Source organism: Anomaloglossus baeobatrachus, unplaced genomic scaffold (genome assembly GCF_048569485.1).
Source record: "Anomaloglossus baeobatrachus isolate aAnoBae1 unplaced genomic scaffold, aAnoBae1.hap1 Scaffold_148, whole genome shotgun sequence".
NCBI lineage: Eukaryota > Metazoa > Chordata > Amphibia > Anura > Aromobatidae > Anomaloglossus > Anomaloglossus baeobatrachus.
Genome location: NW_027441918.1, coordinates 74975 through 97500, shown reverse-complemented (window position 1 = coordinate 97500; position 22526 = coordinate 74975). Strand labels below are relative to the sequence as shown.

The window sequence follows — 22526 nt, the reverse complement described above, 5'->3', positions numbered from 1 at the left end:
CCCTCCCAGGATTTCTGCTTAATTTGTTATCTTACACCACACTGGGCGGCTGCAAAAACATCAAAAAGCTGTTTCAAATGTATAATTTTTTTTAATGTTTTCTTTGGATTTTTTTGTATGAAAATTTTTTTTGATTTATATAAAACCTTTTTGATCTTCTTATTCACTTTCTTTTCTCCCAGTTTGGGGTGTTGAGTAGAGATGAGGGAACCTGTGAAAGTTCGGTTCGGCGGCAGCAGTCGTACCTCCACTAGTTGGAAATTGACCCGAACCCCAATGGAAGTCACTGATTGGCCGTTCGAGTCTCCGCCCACATGCAGCCAGCTATAAGCAGAATACTTCCGGGAGAGGATGGGCGGGGGTTTTTACCCCCAGTGTGAGCAGTTTAAACACTGCAAGAGGCTCGCACCGGGCTGAGCACCGAGCGTACCTGAGCACAGCGATGCTGGCGCCATTGGTCAGCTTAGATAAAGCATCTAAACTCTTTTTTTTGTTTTTTCTTAAAGTTGGCATTTGGCTAGAAAAAAAAAAAAAAAAACGAACACCGAACATCGGGATCGCTCATTTCTAGTCCTGAGATCCTCTGCTCGCTGATATAATACACTGGGCTCTGTATTGTGATTATTTGTCCATCAGTGTAGACCTCGTATGTGCACACACCGCTTCATAGACTCCGGCGAGTGCGACCATGCTCCGGGGCTCGGAACAAGCATTTTGATGCTCGGACGTGATCGACTTGTTTACTGAGTATAGTGGAAGTCAATAGACAGATATATAATAGATAGATATATAGATAGACAGATAATAGTGATAAATAGATAATAGATAGATATGTGATAGATAATACAGACAGATAATAGATAGATCACTGCACTGACCCTTTCTCCTGTGTTCTGCGCTGATCTTCGGCCTCGTCCTCCTCACGGATTTATACCAGCTGTCTGATAGATAAATTAGATGGAGAGTTAATAGTGATAGATTTGGATAGAAAATAGACAGATAATTAGATAATAGTTAATAGAGATAGACAGATCGATGATAGATGGATATGGATAGATAATACAGATAAATAGATGATAGATGGAGAGATATATAAAAGATAATATAATATATATTTATTCATTTATATAGCGCTATTAATTCCATAGCGCTTTACATACATTGGCAACACTGTCCCCATTGGGGCTCACAATCTAGTGTCCCTATCTGTAGGTCTTTGGAGTGTGGGAAGAAACCAGAGGAAACCCACACAAACACGGGGAGAACATACAACCTCCTTGCCGATGTTTTCCTTGTTGTTATCTGAACCCAGGACCCCAGCGCTGCAAGACTGTAGTGCTAACCACTGAGCCACCATGCTGCCCCATAGATATAGATAGATAGAGAATAGAGATAGATAATAGATAGTGATGAGCAGACTCTCAGATACCCGGGAGGCAGGTCCATATGGGTTTAACATAAAAAACCTGATTCGGGCCCGGAATTGATCCCGGATATCTGGACGGATGGCGGTCTCCATATAAGTCTATGGGGGCCAGAGTCCTGTGCTATAAAATGGTGGTAGAAGGGATAGTGGGATTGGAGCAGGCGCATTATACTGTGAGTTTCCGAGCGGCAATAACCTCATTAACCTCATACACATTCACTGCTTCTCCGCCCACTGCCAATCCCCACATCTCTGATTGGTTGCAGTCAGACGCGCCCCCAGCCTGTGTAACAGTGTGTCTGACTGCAATATATAAAAATAAATAAAAATTGGTGTAGCATCAACCCGTATTATGAAACCCAGTAAAGATAAAGCATACAGCTACAGGCCGCAGCCCCCAGCCATACCCTTACATTGGCTGTGAATTAAAAAAAAAAAAAAAAGAAGAACCGCATGCAGCTTTTTTAGAATTATATAATTTAAAAAAAAATCTGCGTGCACCCCCCTAATTTTGATACCCGGCCATGATGAAGCTCGCAGCTGGAAGCTGGTATTTTCAGGCTGGGGAGACTCATGGTTATTGGGCCCCCTCGGCCTAAACATAGCCTGTAGCCGCCTGGAATTGCTGGATCCATTAGATGTGCCAGTCCTGGCATTTTATCCATCTCATCCCGATTGCCCTGGTGTGGTGACAATCAAGGTAATCAGGGATTAATGGCAGCCCAGAGCTGCCACTAAGGGGTACTTTGGACGCTGGGACATCGCAAGCCGATGCTGCGATGCTGAGCGCGATAGTCCCCGCCCCCGTCGCAGCTGCGATATCCTTGTGATAGCTGCCATAGCGAACATTATTGCTACGGCAGCTTCACATGGACTCACCTGTCCTGCGACGTCGCTCTGGCCGGCGACCCGCCTCCTTATTAAGGGGGCGGGTCGTACGGCGTCACTGCGATGTCACACGGCAGGCGGCCAATAGGAGCGGAGGGGCGGAGATGAGTGGGATGTAAACATCCCGCCCACCTCCTTCCTTCCGCATATCCTACGGGAGCCGCGGTGACGCCGGTAGGAGATGTTCCTCGCTTCTGCGGCTTCACACACAGCGATGTGTGCTGCCGCAGGAGCGAGGAACAACATCGGACCGTCGCTTCAGCGTAATTATGGATTACGCCGACGCTACACCGATGATACAATTACGACGCTTTTGCGCTCGTTAATCGTATCATCTAGGCTTTACACACTACGATGTCGCCTGCGATGCTGGATGTGCATCATTTTCAATTTGACCCCACTGACATCGCACCTGCGATGTCGTAGTGTGCAAAGTACCCCTAAGTCCTGGATTAGTAATGGGAAGGTGTTTATGAGACCCCTCATTAGTAATATGTAGGTGAAAAGAAATAAACACCAAAAAAATCCTTTATCTGAAATAAAATACAAAAAAGCACCCCTTTATTAAGCCCCAAAACACCCAGGACCGACGTAATCCACACAAGGTCCCACGACGATTGCATCTTTGCTACATCTGAAATCACAGCGTGTGGCCATAGAACATGGCTTCAGGCTGGAGTCACACTTGCGTATGACTCGCACGAGTGCAATGTGAGAAAATATCACATTGGCCTCAAACCAAAGTTAATCAATAAGGCAGCTCCGATCTGCGTTTTTTTCTCAGCTCCAATCAGACTAAGGAAAAAAATAAATTAAAAAAAAAAATAAAAATCACAGAATGCTGCGATTGCACAAGTATCTCACCATTGCAAGTCTATAGGTGCGAGAAAAAAAACGGATGTCAAACGGACCATCCTAGTGACATCCATTTTTATGGATACAATGCTATCATGTAGCAGAAAACACTGCCCTGTGCGCACTAGAAAATTGAATATATTTAAGAAAATTCCACACCCTCTGAAAGATTACAGCACCTGCGGTAAAAAAACTCAGCAAACCGCACCCGAAAACCGCATGCGGTTTTACCACGGTTTGGCTGTGGTATTGCCGTGAATTTTCCGAAGGTTGTTCCCTGCGTTTTTTTACCATTATCTATGGCAAAAACCGCAGGTACCTGCGGAAAAGGAGTGACATGCACATTCCTTTTGCTGCAGAAATTCTGCAGCAGAACCTGAAGGGGGAAAAAACGCAGCGTGCGCACATCTTTTTTTTCTTTTTTTTACCATAGGTTTTACTGGGAAACCTTTTCTGCAGCAATTCATGCAGCAAAACCGAGGCAAAAATCACAGCGTGTGCACAAGGCCTTAATGCTCCTGTAAAAGGTCCTGTAAATGACTAAGGCGTGTCCACGTTGCTTTTTACCTGCTTTTTACCTGCTTTTTCGCTGCTTTTTCAACTGCGTTTAATGGCAAAATGGATGTGTTCTGCTTTTCAAGCAAGGTCTATGGGAATTTGGGTTTCTTGTCCGCACTATGCTGTTCAAAATGCTGCCTTTTTGTGGCAGAAATTTGGGCAAAAACTCTGCTTTGCTTTTCAAAACGCAAATGGCAAAAACAAGTGACATGTTGCTTCTTTAAAAAGCAGAGTTTTTCCCCAAATTTCTGCCACAAAAAGGCTGCAGTTTGAACTGCATAGTGCGGACAAGAAACCCAAATTCCCATAGACTTTGCTTGAAAAGCAGAACACATCCATTTTGGCATTAAACACAGTTGAAAAAGCAGCAAAAAAGCAGGTAAAAAGCAATGTGCGCACATAGCCTAAAAGCTGCTAAGAAAAAACAAACAGATTGCACACAGACAGCACAAGGATGACAAGTGACAAACAATCGTGCTAATCTCCGGCATGAGAATCGGACGCAATCATACGCAAGTGTGACTCCAGCCTCAGGCAGAGAATGACTGAGCTGTGATGACATCACTCAGGTTACAGCTCCCACAATCCTCCACCGGTGATTGCAGGTAACCTCATTGAACTGGGTGACCTGGCAGAAAACCACAGTCAGCAATAAAGTATAAGGTTATGTGCGCACTAGGCGTTTTTTTCACGCTGCGTTTTTATGTGCGCTTTTGTCGCAAAATACGCACCTGCGGCAAAACAACACAACAAAAACGCATGCGTTTGTACCACGTTTTGGTGCATTTTTTTGCTGCGTTTTTGCTCACTGCCTTTTTTTAATCAGTGAACAATGCCATTAAAGATTGTTGATAAAAAAAAAAAAAGGTCATGTCATTTCCTTCTTCAATATGTTCTTCATTCTCCACTAGTGTATGCAGGAGAGCAGACAGCTGCAGAACTACTAGACTCAGCATGCTCCATCCAGGACTGTATGCTGGAGGGAGAGGCAGGGGGAGCAGAACTACAAAGCTCAGCATGCTCCATTCACTAGTGTATGCAGGAGAGCAGACAGCAGCTGCAGAACTACAAGACTCAGTATCCTCCATCCAGGACTGTATGCAGGAGTTTTTTGCCCCCCCCCCCCAAAAAAAAAAAACCTGACGTGGGCTTCGCCATATTTTTTGTACGCTAGCCAGGTACAGCAGGCAGGTACGGGCTGCCCCCAACCCCCAGCTGCCTATTTGTACCTGGCTGGGAACCAAAAATATAGGGAATCCCATTTTTTTTTATTTCATGAAATAATTAAAAAAATGACATGGGCTTCGCTTAATTTTTGAGTCCAGCCAGGTACAACTAGGCAGCTGGGGATTGGAATCCGCAGTGCAGGGTGCCCAAGCTTTCTGGGCACCCCCGCTGCGAATTGCAGTCTGCAGCCACCCCAGAAAATGGCGCTTTCATAGAAGCGCCATCTTCTGGCGCTGTATCCAACTCTTCCAGCTGCCCTGGTGATGTGTGGCTCGCTGGGTAATAATGGGGTTAGGGCTAGCTGTATATTATCAGCTGGCCCTAAGCCCGAAATTCATGGTGTCACGCCAATATTAGACATGGCCACCATGAATTTCTAGTAAAGATAAAAAAAAAAAAAAAACACACAGAAAAATAATTAGAAATAAAACACAAACACAATTAGTGACTCCATCTTGATTGAAATAAAGAACCCCCCTCTGCAGTAATCCTGGATCAAGGGTCCCGCGCCGTCCAATCCGGATCCAATATCATCTGATCGGTTTGCTGGAAGGCAAAGCAATCAGATGATGTGTCAGGTTCAAGGGCCTGAATCACATGACACAGCAGCTGATTGTATAAAAGCTGTTTATACAATCAGCAGATGCATCAGTGCAAAAAAAAAAAAATACACACGTCCGTGCTGATTACCGGCAGCTCCTGGAGCGATCGGACGGGAGTCTGATCCTGTCCCATCGCTGCAGGAGCTGCCGGTAATCAGCTGATGAAGTCTCCTGACGGGAGGATCAGCTGATTGGTTAAGCCGGAGTCACCGCGAGACTTACGATCAGCTGATATATCAGGTGACCGCATCAAGTGATCACCGCCAGGTCCTGCATCCATCGGACTTGCCTGGGAGCCGGCACACAGCCGGAGCGGGGGTGGTAGTACCGGGAGAGGAGCTGGGAGCGGAAATGGCACCAGGAGACTGCTGACAGGTATGACATTTTTTCTACTGTTCACTTTTGTTTTCGCCGCTGCCTCCACCTCCCGCCCAGACATGGCGCCGCACGGGAGCGGACATAGCACCGGGCGGGTTGTGGAAGCAGCGGTGGCAGTACCGGGAGGATTCATGCTTCTGTGTTTACCAACAGAAGGAATCCTCTTCCTGTACACGTCACTTTACTACCCACCCCTTGCGTTTATAGCTGCGTTTTTAGTCATAGAAACGCAACTATATTTGCAATTTGCGTTTTTCATTGCGTTTTTGAACATCTGATTGAACTCAATGGGTGAAAAACGCAGTGAAAAACGCAGAAATAATTGACATGCTGCATTTTTGTGGTCACCACAAAAACGCAGCTACAAAAAAACGCTGTGTGCGGACAGCACTTATGAAAACCCATAGACATTACTGGGGAAGCAAAGTCACAGCGTTTTCTGCGTAAAAACGCCACTTAAAAACGCAGCAAAAACGTCTAGTGCGCACAGGGCTTAAAGAGGCTTTGAACAGGCCCGAAATACAAGAGATGCTATATAACTTCTACAGCTACAAGTCTAACCCAGAAGGAGTGAGTTAAGCTGCAAAAGACCTGAACAAAATATTCTACACCATGGCCAAATTGTCCAACCTTACACAAGTCAACTATAATAGGCCAAAAGAAGAGCAGATCAATGGTTCGTTTGACAGAGAATGTAAAGCCGTACGAAAGACCCCGAGAACAGCCTCAAACAATAAACACAGAGACCCCAACCACCCGGGCCTGAGGGAAGCCTATGACACCATACAAAGGCAGCACAAAACCATCCTCAGGAGGAAGAAGCAGATCTACATCTCTACCACACACAGATAAATCTGCGGCAGATCTGTGGTTGAAGTGAAATTGTGGACAATCAGTGCCAGGTTTGTGGCTGTGTACAAATGGAACAATATGTCCATGATTTCACGGCAACCACAGATCTGCCAAAGATTTATCTCTGTGTGACAGGGCCTTTTGCCAACTCCAAGACGCCCTCCAAGACAACTCCTTCTGGGAACTATGGAGTCACATGGACACAAAGAGCAAGAATAACAACATCCATAGCGAAAATGGCAATATCTGGCTCCAGTACTTCAGAGACCTCTACAAAGACATCCCAAAAGAAGGACTAAGCTAAGAACAGTAAAACATATCAAAACTAAAGACAATGAAGGAGAAAAGTAAAAAAATTTCCTAAAACCCTCTGGATACACCAATTACATTAGAGGAAGTTGCAGAGAATCTCTTCCATAAGGTGTAAAAAAGCCAGGGGTCCGGATGGAATCCCCCCAGAGATGCTGAAATAAAGCCCACCGGAAATACAAGCCGAATTGGTTAAACTGTTTAATATTGTGCTGAGTGCCGGCTTCTTCCCTCGTACCTGGAAGCAAGGGCCCATCACACCCATCCACAAGAGTGGGGACAGGTGTGACCCTGCCAACTACAGGAGGAAGACGTGTCAGCAGGAACCTGGGAAAACTGTTCACCAGCCTCCTGAACAACAGGATCCTCAGTTTCCTCACCGAGCACAATGTCCTCAGCAAGAGCCAACCAGGGTTCCTGCCAAACCACCGCACCACGGATCACATCTACACCCTGCACAGTCTCATTCGGAGCCACATCCACAAAACAAAGTATGTGAAGATATACGCCTGTTTTGTGGACTTTAAAAAGGCTATTTACTCCTTGTGGCACCCGGGCTTGTTCTTGAAATTTCTGGAGAGCGGAATAGTAGAAAGCCCTACGATGTCATCAAAAGCTCCTAAACCGAGAACCTCTGCAGTGTGAGTGTGAACGGTAGAAGAACGGCTTATTTCCAGCAGAGCCGAGGAGTCAGACAGGGCTGCAGCCTAAAGGGGGCTTTACACGCTGCGACATCGCTAATGCTAGGTCGTTGGGGTCACGGAATTTGTGACGCACATCCGGCCGCATTAGCGATGCCGTTGCGTGTGACACCTATGAGCGATTTTGCATCGTCGCAAAAACGTGCAAAATCGCTCATCGGTGACATTTGGGTCCATACTTGAATATCGTTACTGCAGCAGTAACGAAGTTGTTCCTCGTTCCTGCGGCAGCACACATCGCTCCGTGTGACGCCGCAGGAACAAGGAAGCTCTCCTTACCTGCCTCCCGGCCACAATACAGAAAGAAGGAGGTTGGCGGGATGTTACGTCCCGCTCATCTCCGCCCCTCCGCTGCTATTGGGCGGCGGTTCAGTGACGCAGCTGTGATGTCGCTGTGACGCTGAACGAACCACCCCCTTAGAAAGGAGGCGGTTCGCCAGTCACAGCAACGTCGCTAGGCAGGTAAGTATGTGTGACGGCTCTGGGCGATGTTGTGCGCCACGGGCAGCGATTTGCCCGTGTCGCACAACAGATGGGGACGGGTACCCACACTAGCGATATCGGTACCGATATCACAGTGTGTAAAGCGGCCTTAAGTCTAACATTCTTTAATATCTCCATCAATGAGCGTACACTGCTCTGGAGTCTTCAACAGATCCAGATCTCACACTCCATGACGCTCAGGTGAAATTCTTGCTCTATGCAGATGACCTCCTGCTCCTGACACCAACTGAGAAAGGCCTCCAAGACAACCTACAAATCTTGGAGAAATTCAGCTCTACGTGTGCGCCACTGATCAACCTAAAAGGAAGCCAACATCAGAGAGTTCCAGAAGATAAAAATTAAGATTGGACCAGCACCTTCATTTGTTTTAAATAACTGCGCTCTTACAGGAACGGACACATACACCTACCTGGGCCTGGAAATTCACCAGTCAGGGAGCTTCAAATAAGCAATAGAGATTGCTATGCCATCCAAAGGAAACTATCATCTGAAGCCACCAGTGAGGGTCTGGCTAAAAATCTCACACTTAGCCCGATTTCACACATACGGCTTTTCGCTGGTTTGGCAGATGCGGCGCACGCCAGTAGTGTATACAGTACAGTGGCAGCGCGACAAGCACCGGTCACATGCTGTCATGTGACCGGTGCATGTGACCCGGAAGTTACAGCGCTGTCATTGTACTGTATACACTGTAGGGAATCCAAACTGGCGAAAAGAAGTATGTGTGAAACCCGGCTTACCCAGATTGGTCAAGGTGGGATTCCAGCCCAACATAAATATTCCACCAGGAATGTTGTAAGCGCCTTCTCCACGTCCATCAAAGCACCTCCAACAGCGCCTGTCAGGCCGAGCTGGGCAGATTCCCTCTACACCTAGCAGTTCTGAAGAGGGCACTGCCATTTCGGTCTCACCTACAGAATAACAATCCACACTCCCATCACCATAAAGCCCTGATGCATATAGGTGGTCCAGATGAACCAGGACCCCTGGCACAGCTCTCCCAAACTCAACTGGACAAAATGACCAATCACAGTAGCCTGACAAAAGCCAGAATCAGGAAGATGGTAGACGAGAGCCAAGAGAGGTGTCAGTGACTGGAGGACTGATATCTACACCTCACAGAAACAGACCACGTACCAGAGACTACAGACTGGCCCCATATCTGGAGAAACCCCCAGACCCCAGAGACCGCAGGACTATGAGCCAATATAGACTCACAGTCTAGCCATCAATTCCCACACAAGCAGAGTGTCAGGTTTCCGGGTTTTCCAGTCCTCTTTTGAAAAAGCTTGCCCTCGGTTAACATGGAGTTTTGTGTTCTGTTGCCCTACTTCCTGTCCAGCTGCTTAAAAGGCCGCCTCTAAGCTTAGTCCAGTGCCTGAGTATACTGCTTGCTGTGTGCTCCTGCTTTGCTGCTGCTGCTACTGGATTACCTTTGGATCCTCCTGAAAATCCACCGACCGACTCTGGACCATACCCGGTTTCTTCAACCTGTGCCCGGACTCCGTCTGCCGTCTTTTGTCAGCACGTCTGCCCGGTTTCTTCCGGTTCATAACCATTCTGGACTTTCATTCCGTACGGACACTTCTGGACTTTACCGCTTGCCCCTTGTGTCCCGGCTGCGGCGCATTTAGGCCTTCCGGGGTTGATTGCCGGACAGTCCCTGTATAGGGGTTCGCTCTGGTGGTCTCCCTGGGGGAGTCCGGTGCGTGGCCCCGGGAATCCCCTTCGCTCCGTTTCAGAAAGGTATTTTTGTGTTTGTTATACTGTGTATTTCTGTTGTGTATCTACCGTGGTTACATATCATAAACATCTTGTACCACAAACTCGTCTCTGGCTGTCATTGCCCTAACGCTATCGAAATCCTCAAACCATACAATAGTCTTACATTATACTCAGGCCATAAGAGGATTTCGCTGGGGCAATGACTGAGACACGAGTAGATCAGCTCTTTTCTATGATTAACTCCTTGCAGCAGGAGATGGAGGTGGTGCAGACTAAACTTAGAGATGTGGAGACACAGCTGGGCCATGATCACCAGGTACTGGGTCCGGCTATACAGGATTTGCAAGTCAGAGTGGAGGCTCAGGAAGCCGGCCCCACTACGTCCGTATCAGCTGCCGGTATGCCTAGGTTACCCCCATTCCGTTTCAATGGTGACCGTAGTCAGTTTCGTGGATTTGTGAACCAATGTATACTGTTTTTTGATGTACATGCTGATTATTACCGTTCTGACCGGTCCAAAGTGTTATGTATAATTATGTTATTAACCTCACGAGCACTGGCTTGGGCTAATCCTATGATAGAGAACCGGGACATCCGTTTAAATCACCTAGAGGACTTTCTGACCGCAATGGCGCAGATGTTTGATGATCCAAATCGCCGTGCTACCGCTGAATCGGCTCTCCTTTCCTTACGTCAGGGAAAGCGTTCTGTCGTTGAATACGCCACTGAATTTAAGAGGTTAGTGATAGACACCGACTGGGGAAACAATGCATTATTGTCTGTTTTCAGAAAGGGTTTGTCCGGTACCATCAAAGACGAGTTAGCTCGTTCCGAATCTCCAGGGGAGTTTGAACTGTTTCTCCAGCACTGTGTGCGTATTGATACCCGCTTGACGGAACGTAGACAGGAAAAATGGGCAGCTGTAAACCGTGTAAACAACTTTGCCTTTCCTTCCAGAGAACCCGCTCTCAGGACGCCACGGGAGGCCGAGGACGTTCCTATGCAAGTGGACTCTCTGCAAAAGCGAGAGACCAATGAACGTCGCGAACACCGGCTCCGTGAGCGTTTGTGTTTCTATTGCGGTCAATCGGACCATTTCTTGATCGACTGCCCGAAACGCCCGAATCGCCCAAATAAGGTATTGGCAGCCATGGCAGAGTGTGACAACACGGACGCAGAGTCCGATATCTCTGAGGCAAGTGGACACCTGGATGCGGTATTTCCCTTGACTGTAATGTCAACCTCACCGAAGGACTCGGAAGGGAAATATACCCATTGCTCGCTCCCCATTCAGATCCGGTGGGAGGGACAGCTAATACCTACCTCTGCAATGATAGATTCTGGGGCAGGGGGAAATTTCATGGACTCCTCTTTTGCCAGGAAACACGGTATCCGGACTCAGCAAAGATCCTCACCGGTTACCATGGAGACGGTTGACGGATCTCCGTTAATCTCTGGACCAGTTGATCGGGAAACCGTACCGCTAGAATGCGTCATGAAGCCAGGTCAGCAGGAGACCCTTGTTTTCATGTTAATTTCTTCTCCTCATTTTCCGATTATTCTAGGTATTCCGTGGCTACGGTCTACAAATCCGGTCATCGATTGGGAAACTAAGGAAATATCCTTCCCACCGCAGAGTATTCCGACCATTAGTCCAACTGTTCCGGTTCCAGTAACACCGAATGCGGAGGGCACTGTACAGGTACCTGTTCTACCCCCGGTGTATAATGACTTTGCGGATATATGCGACAAAAGAAAAGCCGATCGGCTTCCCCCGCATAGACCGTATGATTGCCCCATAGACTTACTCCCAGGGGCGGAGATCCCGTTTGGTCATGTCTACCCGTTGGCGGCACCTGAGCTAGAAGCACTAAAAGAATACATTGATGAAAGTCTAGCTAAGGGATTCATTCGTCCGTCTACCTCACCAGCAGGGGCACCCATCTTTTTCGTGAAAAAGAAAGAGGGGACTCTGAGACCCTGTATTGACTACCGGGAACTGAATAAAATAACTATCCGGAACCGGTATCCGTTACCGTTGATTCCTGAGCTATTGGAGAGGGTCCAACAGGCAAAAATATTCACCAAATTGGATCTCCGTGGGGCATACAATCTACTCCGTATACGTCCCGGAGACGAGTGGAAGACCGCGTTCCGATGTCGGTATGGACATTTTGAGTACCTAGTGATGCCTTTTGGACTTTGTAACGCTCCCGCGACTTTCCAACATCTAGTTAACGATATATTTAGGGATATCATGGACCAATTCATGGTGATTTATCTGGACGATATCCTAATCTTTTCTGATTCCCTACAGGAACACCAGGAACACGTCAAGACCGTACTTACCCGGCTGAGGGAAAACCACCTGTACATCAAACTGGAGAAATGCGAGTTCCACTGCTCACAAATACAATTCTTAGGTTATGTCATCTCTCCTCAGGGACTGAACATGGAGTCTGGCAAGATACAAGCAATTCTAGACTGGCCGGAACCGGGGAACATCAAGGAGGTACAACGCTTTGTCGGTTTTGCCAACTTTTACCGACGTTTTATCCGTAATTTTTCAGAGATCGTTCGTCCCATCACTCTGTTAACCAAGAAAGGACAGAAGTTTGTGTGGTCCGCCCAGGCCCAGGAAGCTTTCCATCGTCTCAAGGTTTGTTTTACCTCAGCGCCTATATTGGTACATCCGAATCCCGCACTTCCCTTTATCGTGGAAGTCGATGCTTCCGACTACGCATTAGGGGCCATCCTTTCACAAAGGACTGGGGACAAGAGTCTCTTACATCCGTGTGCTTTCTTTTCCCGCCGGTTGTCCCCTGCAGAAAGGAACTATGACATTGCGGACAAGGAATTGTTAGCGATTATTTCCGCTTTCAAGGAATGGAGACACCACTTACAGGGAGCCGCGCAGCAAGTGATAGTACTCACAGATCATCGTAATCTGGAATTTCTTAAGTCTGCCAGGTGCCTGTCTCCACGGCAAGCCCGTTGGAGCCTATTCCTTAACCAGTTCAATTTTGTCGTTACATACCGTCCAGGTTCACGTAATGGGAAAGCCGATGCCTTGTCCCGAATCCACGCCGTGGACTCCGTGCCTGGAACCCCGTCTCAGACCGTGTTATCGGATGCCAATTTCGTTGGAGTAATCCAGGACCAGGACTTGTGGAAGGACATCAAGCTGGCCTATGATGGTGACGTATTTCTTGCTGCCCCCCCGAATGATGTAACTCTTGTTCTTCGGAATGGTGTGTGGTTGAGAGAGCGACGCATTTATGTCCCGGAGGCCGTAAGACTTCGGGTTCTCAAGTTGGTCCATGACTCCGTGTTGGCTGGTCATAGGGGGGTACAGAAGACGCAGGAATTTCTGAACCGTTTTTTCTGGTGGCCTACCTGTTTAAAGGACGTAAAGGACTATGTCCACTCATGTGTGGTTTGTGCCCGGTGCAAGGTCCCTCGTGTGGCTCCTACAGGACTCCTCCAACCGTTACCCGTGCCATCTCGCCCTTGGGGGTCTATCTCAATGGATTTTATTGTGGAGTTGCCCGTCTCAGACGGTCACAATACCATTTTAGTGGTGGTGGATCGGTTGACTAAAGCTGCTCACTTTATTCCGTGTGCCGGTCTTCCCTCAGCCGCAGAGACAGTGGATCTGGTTATCCAGAACGTATTCCGATTGCATGGGGTACCAGACGAGATCATCTCTGACCGGGGCGTGCAGTTCACGTCTAGGTTCTGGAAGGGGTTTTGTACGGCACTCCAGATTGATGTCTGTTTGTCTTCTGCATACCATCCTCAGACAAATGGGCAAACCGAACGGACCAATCAAACACTGGAACAATACCTTCGCTGTTATGTCAGCCATCTGCAGGACGATTGGTTGAAGATGCTTCCGTTGGCGGAGTTCTCATATAACAACACTCAGAGCAGCTCCACTAAGGTAACGCCCTTCTTTGCTAACTTGGGTTACCATCCGACTATTTTGCCTAGGTCACCGGTTGCGGTCTCAGTGCCTGCGGTGGAGGACAGATTAACAGAGCTACGACAAAATCAGGAGGTTCTGAAGGACACTGTGGCTACAGCTCAGGAGCGTTACAAGAGGTCGGCAGACGCTCACCGGAGACCGGCACCCATGTATAAGGTAGGGGACTCTGTATGGTTGTCCACCAAGAACCTGAGATTGGGTGTTCCTTCGCAGAAACTGGGACAAAAATTCATCGGTCCGTTCAAGATCACCGGGATCGTGAGCCCTGTGGCCTGTCGGCTGCGGTTACCGCACCATCTAAAGGTACACCCGGTCTTTCATGTTTCTCTCCTCAAATCCGTCTCTCCCAATACGTTTCATGGTCGTGTCGTGCCTCCTCCTCCGCCTGTGATGGTCGACGGCGAGGAGCAGTTCGTGGTTGAGGACATTATTGACTCCCGGCTTCATCGTCGTCGGCTTCAGTATCTGGTACGTTGGCAGGGGTACGCCCCCGAGGACGATTCCTGGGAACCGGTGGGTAACATTCGAGCACCACGGAAGATCGCTCAGTTTCATCGACGGTACCCGGACAAGCCGGGCCCTGACCCGTCCTGAGGCCGTTTCTGGGGGGGGGAGTAATGTCAGGTTTCCGGGTTTTCCAGTCCTCTTTTGAAAAAGCTTGCCCTCGGTTAACATGGAGTTTTGTGTTCTGTTGCCCTACTTCCTGTCCAGCTGCTTAAAAGGCCGCCTCTAAGCTTAGTCCAGTGCCTGAGTATACTGCTTGCTGTGTGCTCCTGCTTTGCTGCTGCTGCTACTGGATTACCTTTGGATCCTCCTGAAAATCCACCGACCGACTCTGGACCATACCCGGTTTCTTCAACCTGTGCCCGGACTCCGTCTGCCGTCTTTTGTCAGCACGTCTGCCCGGTTTCTTCCGGTTCATAACCATTCTGGACTTTCATTCCGTACGGACACTTCTGGACTTTACCGCTTGCCCCTTGTGTCCCGGCTGCGGCGCATTTAGGCCTTCCGGGGTTGATTGCCGGACAGTCCCTGTATAGGGGTTCGCTCTGGTGGTCTCCCTGGGGGAGTCCGGTGCGTGGCCCCGGGAATCCCCTTCGCTCCGTTTCAGAAAGGTATTTTTGTGTTTGTTATACTGTGTATTTCTGTTGTGTATCTACCGTGGTTACATATCATAAACATCTTGTACCACAAACTCGTCTCTGGCTGTCATTGCCCTAACGCTATCGAAATCCTCAAACCATACAATAGTATTACACAGAGCTACAAGCCCAGGGAGGACAGACTGTGCCAACACTGACCTGGAGGCCAAGGAAGGATGAAACCCACCTCCTGCTACACTGCACCAAACACTCAGCAGTGAGGGACACTCACTTCAGGAGACTATGATATCTTCCCGGGATTTCAGCTCCATAAAGGAGGAAGAGAAAATAAAGAGAATTTTGTTACTTACCGTAAATTCTTTTTCTTATAGTTCCGACATGGGAGACCCAGACCATGGGTGTATAGCTTCTGCCTCCGGAGGACACACAAAGTACTACACTCAAACGTGTAGCTCCTCCCTCCTAGCATATACACCCCCTGGTAGCCAGTCCTAGCCAGTTTAGTGCAAAAGCTGAAGGAGGACATCCACCCACAAGTAGAGACAGAGCAAAACCCGGAACAACTGGAACCTCTGTCTACAACAACAGCCGGTGATAACACACGGAACAAGAAACCTGCCAACAGGCAACAGGGAGGGTGCTGGGTCTCCCATGTCGGAACTATAAGAAAAAGAATTTACGGTAAGTAACAAAATTCTCTTTTTTTTCATCGTTCCTTATGGGAGACCCAGACCATGGGACGTTCTAAAGCAGTCCATGGGTGGGAATAAACAGAAAAACTGAGAAGTAGGCGAAACCTAACTTCACAAATGGGCGACAGCCGCCTGAAGGATGCGTCTGCCCAAGCTCGCATCTGCCGAAGCAAGAGCATGCACTTGGTAGTGCTTCGAAAAGGTATGCAGACTAGTCCAAGTGGCAGTCTGACAGACCTGCTGAGCCGTAGCCTGGGCCTGAAAGCCTAAGAGGCACCGACAGCTCTGGTCAAGTGTGCCTTGATCCCCGGCGGGAGAGGCACTTGAGTACACTGGTAGGTATCGGAAATGGCCGACCTAAACCAACGAGCCAGGGTCGGCTTAAAAGCTGAAAGGCCCTTACGCTGACCAGCGGTCAGCACAAAAGAGAGGTGCACCGCCTAAGAACAGCGGTGCGAGACACATAGATCCGGAGCGCCCGCACCAGATCCAGAGTATGCAACGCCCTTTCAAAGCGATGAACAGGAGCCGGACAAAAGGAAGGCAGGGAAAATGCCCCGGTTAAGGTGGAAACAGCAACCACCTTAGGGAGAAAGTCCGGAGTCGGACGGAGAACCACCTTGTCTTGATGAAGGGAGGACTCCGAAGAGAGTGCAGCCAAAACAGAGACTCTCTTGCGGGAAGTTATGGCCACTAGAAAGACCACTTTCTGTGAAAGACTAAACTAAGAAACCTCCCTAAGAGGCTCAAAGGGGGGTTTCCGGAAGCCGTGAGGGCCGAATTAAGGTCCCAGGGCTCCAAGGGCCGCCAGTAAGGCGGAATGATGTGAGATGCGCCCTGCATGAAGGAGCGCACCTGGGCCAGCCGGGCGATACGCCGCTGGCACAACACTGACAGAGCCGAGACCTGTCCCTTAAGGGAATTGAGGGATAGTCCTAGCTGCAGACCGGACTGTAGAAGGGACAGGAGGGTCGGCAAGGCCAAAAGGCCAAAGGATACTTCCGAGCTCGAGTCATAGTGGAGATGACTTCAGGAGGGATACCAGAAGTCGTCAAGATCCATGATTCAAACGCCACGCCGTCAATCTGAGAGCCGCAGGTTCTGGCGGAAGGACGGACCTCGTGAGAGAAGGTCTGGACAGTCCGGGAGATGCTATGGCACCTCTACGGACAGACGGAGGTCAGGGTACCAAGCTTGCCTGGGTCAGTCTGGAGTAATGAGAATGACCCGACGGCCCTCCTTTCTGATCTTGCGCAGGACTCTGGGCAAGAACTAGAGGGTGAAACACGTAAGACAGACGAAGCTGGGACCAAACTTGAACCAGTGCGTCTGCCGCAAAAACCTGAGGATCGTGGAGCCACGGTTTGACGGCTGAGACAATCAGCCTCCCAGTTTTCCACGTCTGGGATGTGGGCTGTGGATATGGTGGACTAGGAGTCCTCTGTCCACTGAAGAATGCGATGAACCTCCAACATTGCCAGGCGGCTGAGTGTCCCGCCCTGGAGGTTGATGTAGGCAAACGTTGTAGCGTTGTCTGACTGGACTCGAATGTGCCTGGCCGCCAACAGATGGTGAAAGGCTTAGAGAGCTAGAAACACAGCTCTGATTTCCAGCACATTGATCCAGAGGGCTGATTCGGACAGAGTCCAAGTGCCCTGCGCTCCATGGTGGAGATATACTGCTCCCCAGCCGGATAGACTAGCATCTTGGTGAGGATCACCCGGGACGGAGCCAGGGAGGAGCGTCCCTGAGACAGAGGGGACGAAGCCACCACTGAAACGAGCCCCTGGTCTGTGGCGAAGCCACCGCCCCGTGGAAGGAGGAAGTCCGCTTGTTCCAACAGCGGAAAATATCCAGCCGCAGAGGACGCAGATGGAACTGGGCAAGGGAATCACTTCCATTGACACCACCATCTGATCCAGCACCTGTATTAGGTGCCTAATGGAACGACGTCAACCGCCAGCGGAGGGACTGCTGTTTGACTAAGGGCAGCTTCACAAGTGCCAACAGAGTCTCGAATTGCGTCCCTGAGTATGTGAACTTCTGGGTCGAAGTCAGAGTGGACTTGGACAGAATGACAAACCACCCGAATTGGTTAGAGTGGCGAGAGTGAGCGAGGCACTCCGCTAACAGTCTGCACTGGATGAAGCCCAGACTAGAAGGCTGTCCAGGACAAAAGGATCACTGCCAACCCCTAGAGGTGCAGGACCGCAATCACAGCTGCCCCGACCTTGAGAATACTCGAGGGGCCGTGGCTAACCCCAAGGGAAGAGCCACGAATTGGACCACTCTGATTGCAAAACGTAGCCAACGCTGGTGTGAAACTGCGATTGGCACATGCAGATAGGCATCTCTGATGTCGATGGATGCTAGGGAATCTCCTTGGGTCATTGATTGATCGCAGAGACTCTATGCGAAACTGACGCACCTGAACATGCTTGAGAAGCTTGAGATCCAGGTCGGAAGGCACCGCCCTCTTCGGGTACTAGGAATAGATTTAAGCAGAAATCTCAGAACCGTTCCCAGTCGGGAACCGGTACAATTACTCCAGTGGCCTGCAAGAATGCCACAGCCTGTGAGAAGGCGGCGGCCTTGGAGCAGGGGGGAGTTGACAGAAAAAAAAATCTGTTTGGCGGACTGGATAGAATTCTATCCTGTAGCCGTGGGAGATGGTATCTCGCACCCACTGATCGGAGACGTGTTAAAACCATACGTCGCCAAAGTGGGAGAGCCTGCCACCGACCAAGGACGTTGCTGGCGTGGCCAGATAGCCAGGAGGAGGCTGACTTAGTGGCAGCATCTCCTGCGGTCTTCTCGTGCGCCATTTGGGTTTACGATCCTTGGCTGAGCCAGTGGACGAGGCCGAGGGCTTAGAGAACGATCAGATGGAGGAACAAAAAGAATGAAACCTCGACTGATTCCTGCCCTGGACAGGTTTCCTGGTTTAGGTTTGTGGCATTGAAGAAACTCTTCCCGCCAAGAGCTTCCTTAATCATTTCATCCAGTTGTTCCCGAATAGTCTGGTCCCAGCAAAAGGGAGCCCAGCAAGGAACTTCTTTAGAAGCATCCGCCTTCCACTTCCGAAGCCACAGGAGCCTGCGGATAGCGAGGAAATTAGCCAAGGCCACCGCAGTGCGGTGAGAGTCTCCAGCATGGCAGACATGGCATAGGATGAAAAGACTGAAGTCTGGAAGTTAAGGCAACCATTTCGGGCAAAGAGTCCCTGTGAGGGAATGCATCTCCTCTAGAGAAGCAGAGATGGCTTTGAAAGCCGCACTGCTGCAAAAGCTGGGGAGAACTGGCCAAATCTGCCGCCTCCATACAGATTTGGCCAGAAGGACAACCTGGCGGACAGCAAAACCGTAAGTGAGGAGCCATCAGCCACTGATACAACGTCCGGGCTGAGAGTCTAAACACCGGAGGGACCACCTTTGGTGAATGAGCCCACTCCTTGACCACCTCTGGTGGAAGGGGAAAACTGTCATCAGAACCACGCTTTGGGAAGCGTTTGCCAGAGCAGACCCTGGGCTTGGTCACAGTGGCCTGAAAACTGGAGTGGTTAAGGAACACACTCCTTGTTCTCTTAGGCAAGGTAAACTGGTGCCTTTTTGCCAGAGAGGGTTGCTCCTCTGATACTGGCGGATTGAGGTCCAGTACAGAATTAATGTACAGTGGGAACCTTAGAGAGGTGCCGTCAGCCACTGATACAACTATCCGGGCTGAAATACTAGACACCGGAGGGACCACCCTTGATTGAATAAGCCCACTCCTTGACCACCTCTGGTGGAAGGTGGAAACAGTCATCAGAACCACGCTTTGGGAGCGTCTGTCAGGACAGGCTCTGGGCTTGGTCACAGTGGGCTGAAAACTGGAGTGGTTAAGGAACACACTCCTTGTTCTCTTAAGGTATACTGATGCCTTTCTGCCAGAGGGGGATACTCCCCTGATACAGGCGGATTGAGGTCCAGTACAAATATAATGGACGCAATCAAATCATTAGCATCTGCATCACCTTCGGACCGATCAATGGTACATTAAGTAGCGTCCGAGCCCCCAGTAAAGACATCCTCCTCGTCCAGTGAGTCAGCTCGTGAATCAGAGCTGCGGGACGGGGAAGGACAGGGGACCCTGCGTCTCCATTTTAGGAGGACGGGGTCTGAGACCTGTGTCTCTGAAGAGTCCTCTGAGAGCTTTGCTGAGCGAGCCGTAGCAGCCGAAGCGCCCTGAGAAGGGGGCTAATGCATGCTCAGCACCACCGGAGCAGCTGGAGGGACCACTGACGAGCCTCCAGGCTGAGGGACCACTGTGTTTATGTGCTCAGTACAGGCAGTACGAGTCTACATGCAGTGCGTATTAAGAACAGCCTTGCAGCCTTGCTCTGATGTGAGACATGCTGCAGAAGTGGGGGCTCTGTGAGGGAATGCATCTCCAGAATGACCCCCAGCAGAGTATATAAACAGAGAATATAAGCAGCTGCACAACTGGAGGTTGTGGCTTGCCAGACCGTTTAACATACATTTCTGTGCCCTCCAGTCTCCCAGCCCAGGCCCCCATTTGTCACAATGTGGTATCTCTGTGCCTATGCAGACATTGAGAACGCTGAGAAAATGGCGACCGGAGCGAGGAGAGGGGGCGGGGTCTACTCTGAGAGCGGGCAAATGAGGTATACAGGGGAGGGAATCTTTCCTCAGTGAGGAGTGCCCGTTCCCTGTGCTGAACAGCCGCTGGGCGAAGCCACACTGTCCCTCTGCATGACTGACATGCAGGGGGAGTGAAACCGAAACTAGGCCTCAGGCGGGGCCTAGATTTAAACATGCGGCCAGCGTGCAGGCACCATCGGTGCGGTTCTCCAGTGAAAACTGGAGAACCGGCCGGAAATGTAAGTACAAGGGACCCCTGGAAAGACCACTTTCTGTGGTAAAAACGTCTCAATACTTAGCTTTTGAGACGCAGGTGCCAGGTCCCTGGGGGGGGGGGTTAAACGCTCCATCCGGCAGGATCCTGAAAAAGGGCTGCGGATGGAGACCGGTCTCCTGCAAAGCAGTGAGAACCGAGATGGCTCCCACTTCAAGCCAGAGCCCCAGGGGATGGTGAAGGAGCGCGGCATGTGAAGGCTCCAGCCTTGTAAAATCAACCTTAACAGCACCGCCGACACAGTGGGGTGAGAAGGGACATGCCGGGAGTCCAGATTGGACCCGCTTTTCTTCCAAATCTTTGAAATCCAAAAAAATCAAAAATCAGAGAATGCATGTGTGTGTGTGACCTCCTGAACACAAAGCATTGAAACTGGCTAGGACTGGCTACCAGGGGGTGTATATGCTAGGAGGGAGGAGCTACACGTTTGAGTGTAGTACTTTGTGTGTCCTCCGGAGGCAGAAGCTATACACCCATGGTCTGGGTCTCCCATAAGGAACGATCAAGAAATATATCCTGCTGAAGGAAATATGATAAAGGGAACCTGTCACCACTTTTTTGGCGTATAAGCTGCGGCCACCACCGGGCTCTTATATACAGGATTCTACCATGCTGTATATAAGAGCCCAGGCCGCTGTGAGAACATAAAAAACACTTTATAATACTTACCTAACGGTCGTGCGGTTGGCCATATGGGTGTTTCCGTTCTCCGGTGCCGGCGCCGCCTCTTTTGGCCATCTTCGTCCTTCTTCTCTAGCCGCGGTGCATGACGCGTCCGACATCATCCACACTCGCCGGCATTCAGATCCTGAGCAGGACAGATCAAAGTATTGTAGTGCGCCTGCGCAGGATCGGCGAGTGTGTATGATGTAGACGCGTCATGTACACAGGCTTCAGAAAGACGACGAAGATGGCCGATAGAGGCGGCACCGGCACCAGAGAACGGAGACACCCATATGGCCGACCGCACGACCGTTAGGTAAGTATTATAAAGTGGTTTTTATGTTCTCACAGCGGCCTGGGCTCTTATATACATATGGTAGAATCCTGTATATAAGAGCCCGGTGGTGGCCGCAGCTTATACGCCAAAAAACTGGTGACAGATTCCCTATAAGCCATGGACTTCTATAGTCCCCACCCCCCGATGTGCCCCCATCATGCAGCATCGCCCAGTGTAAGTCCCCAATATGCAGCATCACCCAGTGTAAGCCCCCAATATGCAGCATCACCCCCTGCCCTGTGTGGCCCCCCATATCCCCCTTCCTTATGGAAGCCTCCACAGCCCTGTGCTGCAGCTTCAGCCCCTTCCCTGTGATATATACACGAGCTGCAGCCCCCAGTAGTGACAGGAGACACTTTTATTTCTTCCCCCAAAATCCAGTGTGACCTCAGCTCTATAACTAATGAGGAAAAGCGGAATCTTCCCCACCTCAGGGTCAGGATCCGGTAGAGTCTAGATCCCAGTGGCCAGAGGGACCTCTGCTGACGTCACGCCCATGTGACCGGCCTCTTGTGTGGGAGGAGCCTGTAGTTCCCGGCAGTCAGTGCGCAGTTGCGGTACAAGCAGCAGGATGTTTCCCCTCTTCCCTGTCTCTGCTGTTTCCAGCCCTGGGTGTGATGTAACAGGAGGTCATATCTGATGGAGATTATCACATATGAGCCTCAGGGGAATAAAAAGGGATTGTAGGTCACCGTCTCTGGGTGCAATAGTGTGCAGCAGTAGGTGCAATGCTCTGACCGTGGGAAGGGGGAGAGAGAGAGGGTGCAACACTCTGCCTGGGGGGGGAGAGAGAGAGGGTGCGAT

At 49.9% G+C, this 22526-nt stretch overlaps 1 protein-coding gene across 2 annotated transcripts in view; it reads right to left on the bottom strand.

Moving 5' to 3' along the window:
- LOC142260633 (uncharacterized) overlaps positions 1–22222 on the bottom strand; it is a 37268-nt gene extending 15046 nt beyond the window's left edge. For both annotated transcript variants that reach the window (XM_075332025.1, XM_075332026.1), the window contains exons 1-2: positions 22152–22222; positions 879–941 (exon numbers count right to left, since the gene is read on the bottom strand). The gene's annotated coding sequence lies outside the window, so the exon portion shown is untranslated. The remainder of the gene's footprint in view (positions 1–878; positions 942–22151) is intronic.
- Between the last annotated feature and the right edge of the window lie 304 nt (positions 22223–22526).